Source organism: Pan troglodytes, chromosome 21 (genome assembly GCF_028858775.2).
Source record: "Pan troglodytes isolate AG18354 chromosome 21, NHGRI_mPanTro3-v2.0_pri, whole genome shotgun sequence".
Lineage (NCBI taxonomy): Eukaryota > Metazoa > Chordata > Mammalia > Primates > Hominidae > Pan > Pan troglodytes.
The window spans coordinates 25,325,672-25,332,214 of record NC_072419.2 but is presented as its reverse complement, the minus strand read 5'-3'; positions in this window follow the sequence as shown (position 1 = coordinate 25,332,214).

Here is a 6,543-nt window from a genome sequence, read left to right as displayed (position 1 = left end):
AAAGTAAATTACAGGTATCAGTAGCCCCCAAACACTTGAGCATGCAAAGCATTTACTACAGTACAATATTTCTTTAGTTTTTCATGTAAAATTTACACACAAAGAAATGCACAAATCTTAAGTGTACATTTGCTGAGAGTTGACCAATGCACACACCTGAATATAACACATTTTAGTACTAAGGAGCTGAACGCCACGTGGCCCACAGCCCCCAGTTGCCTTGAGCATGGAGCCGTCTGCAGTGTGTGCAGAAGCATGAACAAGCAGGAGCTGGGGTTTCTTCTTCACTCGTCAGGTGGAAGGCTGCTTCCTGGCAGCATGGGGCTGTCACCATGAGTCCCCGGAGGAAGGTCTGAAAGTGTCTCCACCAAAGACCCAAAGACCAGAGGCATAAACCAGGATCTCCACATTGAGAAGACATCATACCTTCTGAGCCTCGACACAGATGGGAAATCAACTTTTATGAACTCCTCTGAAGGCTTAAAATCTTTGTTCTGTGGGCCATCTGGTTTCCAGTAGGACCATCACCCACTTCCCTGGCCCCTGCTGAATCCAGTCACATTTTTAACAATGCTGAGCCCTGGCCTGTGTCCCAGAAATTCTCACAGGATTGATGGTTCAATTGAGGGTTGGTAAGTACCAATCCTGCCCAACATAATGAGCTGGAGCCTGCATGGGATACACAGAAGGGCAGATACGTGATCCCTGCTCCCAGAAACTCAGAACATGGGCAGGAGAGATGCATACAAGTTTAAAAATCCAACTATGAGAAGAGATTGATAATAACTGCTTACGGAAGAAGACAATGAGGTAGCACGTCAGGATCCCCATTCTGCACACCCAACAGGCAGAAGCCTCTTGTCTGAAACTTACATCATTTCCTGGAATCTTGTTTGTCTGCCCCCAGACAGAGAACCTGAGATATGAATTCAAAGTAGCTTATTTGTGAGATGAAGTTGGGGGAATGGAGAAGTGAGATGGAGAAGGGAAACCAGCCAATAGAGGGTGTGTACTCAAGAGGTTACCCTGGGCTTTGGGAGGCCAAGGCGGGCAGATCACGAGGTCAGGAGATTGAGACCATCCTGGCTAACACGGTGAAACCCTGTCTCTACTAAAAATACAAAAAAAAAAAAAAAATTAGCTGGGCATGATGGTGGGTGCCTGTAGTCCCAGCTACTCAGGAGGCTGAGGCAGGAGAATGGCGTAAACCTGGGAGGTGGAGGTTGCAGTGAGCCGAGATCGTGCCACTGCACTCCAGCCTGGACAACAGAGCGAGACTCCATCTCAAAAAAAAAAAAAAAAAAGAAGTTACCCTGGGCCACTGGAGTTCAATCTTGCAGGAAAACTCTAGGAAACTCATGTAAGACAAGTTAACCCCACTCCCATGAGGGACAGGGGAGCTGGGACTTACCCACCCACTCCATCAGCCACTGCTCCCAGGACATTAATTCCAGCATGCAGAGATGGGAACAAGGCAGGTGTCAATGGCCAGAGAAAGCCCTGGGGCAAGTGCAGCCAGCTGGGAGCCAGGCTGTAGGCACCACTGTGTTGGGGGCAGGGTATGGGTGGGGCATCACTAATGCCTGCGGTAACCAGGGATCACCAAAATCTGCTTTGGGATGGCATTTCTCTGGCCCCATTATGTCAGAAAATAAATGGACTCAAACAGCATATAGCAGGAAGACATAAAAGACTATGCACCATTTGCTTCCATTTATATGAAGTTCTAGAAGAAGCAAACTAATCTATAATGACAGAAGGCAGAAGGCAGATTCATGGTTGCCTGGGACTGAGGGTTGGGGGACTTTCAGGGACTTTCTAGAATAATGGGAATGTCCTGTAACTTGACTGCAGTAGTTACACAGGGTGCACACTTGTTAACCCACCTCCCAACTGTACACTTGAGACCTGTGCATTTTACTGTGTTTAAAATTAAAATTTTAAATTTAAAAATTTTAAAAACAACTCAAATAAATAAGTAAACTGCGTAACTATCTAGTCCTTTCAAGCTTTGGGAAAGGACTTCTGGACTGAGCCTCCACTTGGGAAGCTCTCCAAAATAGTTTTCCAAAGTACCATTTTGTATTCCCACAAGCAAATGCATGAGGATTCTAGTTGCTCTGTGTCAGGGACTGAATATTTGTGTCCTCCCAAAATTCAAATATTTATTAAATCCTAATCTCCAACATCATGATATTAGGAGGTGGGGACTTTAGGAGGCCATTAAATTGGGTAGGCTATGATGGGATTAATGCGCTTATAAGAAAAGAGGAGGCCAGGCACAGTGCTTCACACCTATAACACCAGCATTTTGGGAGGCCAAGGTGGGAGGATCACTTGTGTCCAGGAGTCTGAGACCAGCCTGGGCAACATAGTGGAACTTCATCTCTACAAAAAAAAAAAAGAGAGAGAAGAAGAAAGAAGAAGAAGGAGGAGGAGGAGGAGGAAGAAGAACAGAGAAGAGAGAGTAACAGGAAGAGAGCCCCCCTGCCCATCCTGAACATGCTCTAAGCCAGAAGATGGCCATCTACCAGCCAGGAAGCGGGCCTTCAGGAGACACTGAATGTGCAGGCACAGTGATCTTGGACTTCCTGGCCTCCAGAATTGTAAGAAATAAATTTCTGTCATCTAAGCCACCTAGTCTATAATATTTTGTTACAGCAGCTCAACCTAAGACACTCTGCACACTTGTCAGCACTTGGTTGGTTGGTTGGTTGTTCCACCATTCATCTTCATCTGTTTTGTGTTGCTATGAAGGAATATCTGAGGCTGGATAATTTATGAAAAAAAAAGAGGTTTATTTGGCTTATGGTTCTGCAGGCTGTACAAGAAGCATCTGCTTCTGGTGAAGGCCTCAGGCCCCTTCCATTCATGGCAGAAGGCAAAGGGGAACCAGTGTGTACAGAGATCACATGGGGGCAGCAAGGTGGGGGAAGGTGCCAGGCTGTTTGTAACAACCAGCTTTCTCGGGAATTAACAGAGCAATAACTCACTCGCCTCATCCCCGAAAAGGGAAGGCATTAATCTCTTTATGAGGTTATCCTCTCTTCATGAAGATCCATCCCCATGACTCAGCCACCTCTCATTAGGCCCCACCTCTAACACTGGATATCAGATTTCAACATGAGATGTGGAGGAAACACACATTCCAACTACAGCATCATTCTATATGTACGCATATATGTATGCAGCCCACATATCTTTGAGTTCTAAGACAGTGACAGCAGCAACAGGAAACCTGTTCAGAGGCAGTGGTGAAAAATATTTTTATATTTGATATGGCTTCAGGAAATGGCATGTATTACTGTGGGTGAGGCTCTTATCTAAATAGAATTTCACCTCTTACTCTGTTGATGCAAAGACTGTGATAGGTCAAATTACGGGTCTTAATCCATCACACCTGTAGTAGGATTATTATGTAGTAGTAAGTGGAGCAAAATTACCCACCCTTGTGAAGGTGGCTGTGTGGGGTTTGCTTTGGCCAGCGGGATGTTATCGGACATGATGTGAGCAGAGGCTTGAAATGTCCTTGCGCAGTGGGGCTTTCATGCTTGTGCTTCTGCCATGGCCATGACAAGGTCATGCCCTAGGGAGCTGCTGGTCCAGGAAGGATGAGACACGTGTGGAGCTGACCTAAATCAGTCAAGCAGGAAATTACCATGTAGACCCACGAGAATAAATTCTGCTCATTTTAATCCTCTTTGTTACTCAGCATTACTGTGGCTCTAACTGACTGTGGTAAAGTCCAAAAAAAGTAATAGCTAGGCTTGCAAACCAGTCCTTATGGGCAAAGTCTTCAGTACTTAGACAAATCTTACTGAAGTTACAGCCTGCAGTCTTTCCACACAGCAGACAAACAGACACATTCAGTGCTAGGGCTTGGCTGAGATGATGACATAATGTTCCCTACCTGAGTCAGGCTCCACACACTCAGTTGCTTTTGTCTACACACTTGCTACTTAAAATGTTTGTGGACCAGCATCAGTGGCATCCCTGGGAGCTGGTTAGAAATATGGAATCTCAGATCCCACCCAGACCTGCTTAATTGGTGTCCACATTTTAACAAGATGCCCAGTGATTCCTCTGCTCATTAAAATGTGGAATATGCTGAACTACAACACGAAGATAGAGAGATTAGATAGAGATAGATGATAGATATAGATACAGTTACAGATGATATAGATATAGATAAATATGATCCCCCACATACCTGTTGCATTCTCGCTGGTTTGAAAATAAAAACTATCGGGGGAGGAGCCAAGATGGCCGAATAGGAACAGCTCCGGTCTACAGCTCCCAGCCTGAGCAACGAAGACGACGGGTGATTTCTGCATTTCCATCTGAGGTACCGGGTTCATCTCACTAGGGAGTGCCAGACACTGGGCACAGGTCAGTGGGTGCGCGCACCGTGCGCGAGCCGAAGCAGGGCGAGGCATTGCCTCACCTGGGAAGCGCAAGGGGTCAGGGAGTTCCCTTTCTGAGTCAAAGAAAGGAGTGACGGACAGCACCTGGAAAATCAGGTCACTCCCACGAGAATACTGCGCTTTTCCGACGGGCTTAAAAAACGGCGCACCACGAGATTATATCCCGCACCTGGCTCGGAGGGTCCTACGCCCACGGAGTCTCGCTGATTGCTAGCACAGCAGTCTGAGATCAAACTGCAAGGCTGCAGCGAGGCTGGGGGAGGGGCGCCCGCCATTGCCCAGGCTTGATTAGGTAAACAAAGCAGCCAGGAAGCTCCAACTGGGTGGAGCCCACCACAGCTCAAGGAGGCCTGCCTGCCTCTGTAGGCTCCACCTCTGGGGGCAGGACACAGACAAACAAAAAGACAGCAGTAACCTCTGCAGACTTAAATGTCCCTGTCTGACAGCTTTGAAGAGAGCACTGGTTCTCCAAGCACGCAGCTGGAGATCTGAGAACGGGCAGACTGCCTCCTCAAGTGGGTCCCTGACCCCTGACCCCCGAGCAGCCTAACTGGGAGGCACCCCCCAGCAGGGGCACACTGACACCTCACACGGCAGGGTACTCCAACAGACCTGCAGCTGAGGGTCCTCTCTGTTAGAAGGAAAACTAACAAACAGAAAGGACATCCACACCAAAAACCCATCTGTACATCACCATCATCAAAGACCAAAAGTAGATAAAAACCACAAAGATGGGGAAAAAACAGAACAGAAAAACTGGAAACTCTAAAAAGCAGAGCGCCTCTCCTCCTCCAAAGGAACGCACTTCCTCACCAGCAACGGAACAAAGCTGGATGGAGAATGATTTTGATGAGCTGAGAGAAGAAGGCTTCAGACGATCAAATTACTCTGAGCTACGGGAGGACATTCAAACCAAAGGCAAAGAAGTTGAAAACTTTGAAAAAAATTTAGAAGAATGTATAACTAGAATAACCAATACAGAGAAGTGCTTAAAGGAGCTGATGGAGCTGAAAACCAAGGCTCGAGAACTACATGAAGAATGCAGAAGCCTCAGGAGCGGATGCGATCAACTGGAAGAAAGGGTATCAGTGATGGAAGATGAAATGAATGAAATGAAGCGAGAAGGGAAGTCTAGAGAAAAAAGAATAAAAAGAAATGAGCAAAGCCTCCAAGAAATATGGGACTATGTGAAAAGACCAAATCTACGTCTGATTGGTGTACCTGAAAGTGATGGGGAGAATGGAACCAAGTTGGAAAACACTCTGAAGGATATTATCCAGGAGAACTTCCCCAGCCTAGCAAGGCAGGCTAACATTCAGATTCAGGAAATACAGAGAACGCCACAAAGATACTCCTCGAAAAGAGCAACTCCAAGACACATAATTGTCAGATTCACCAAAGTTGAAATGAAGGAAAAAATGTTAAGTGCAGCCAGAGAGAAAGGTCGGGTTACCCTCAAAGGGAAGCCCATCAGACTAACAGCAGATCTCGCGGCAGAAACCCTACAAGCCAGAAGAGAGTGGGGGCCAATATTCAACACTCTTAAAGAAAAGAATTTTCAACCCAGAATTTCATATCCAGCCAAACTAAGCTTCATAAGTGAAGGAGAAATAAAATACTTTACAGACAAGCAAATGCTGAGAGATTTTGTCACCACCAGGCCTGCCTTACAAGAGCTCCTGAAGGAAGCACTAAACATGGGAAGGAACAACCGGTACCAGCCACTGCAAAATCATGCCAAAATGTAAAGACCATTGAGACTAGGAAGAAACTGCATCAACTAACGAGCAAAATAACCAGCTAACATCATAATGGCAGGATCAAATTCACACATAACAATATTAACTTTAAACGTAAATGGACTAAATGCTCCAATTAAAACACACAGACTGGCAAATTGGATAAAGAGTCAAGACCCATCAGTGTGCTGTATTCAGGAAACCCATCTCACGTGCAGAGACACACATAGGCTCAAAATAAAAGGATGGAGGAAGATCTACCAAGCAAATGGAAAACAAAAAAAGGCAGGGGTTGCAATCCTAGTCTCTGATAAAACAGACTTTAAACCAACAACGATCAAAAGAGACAAAGAAGGCCATTACATAATGGTAAAGGGATC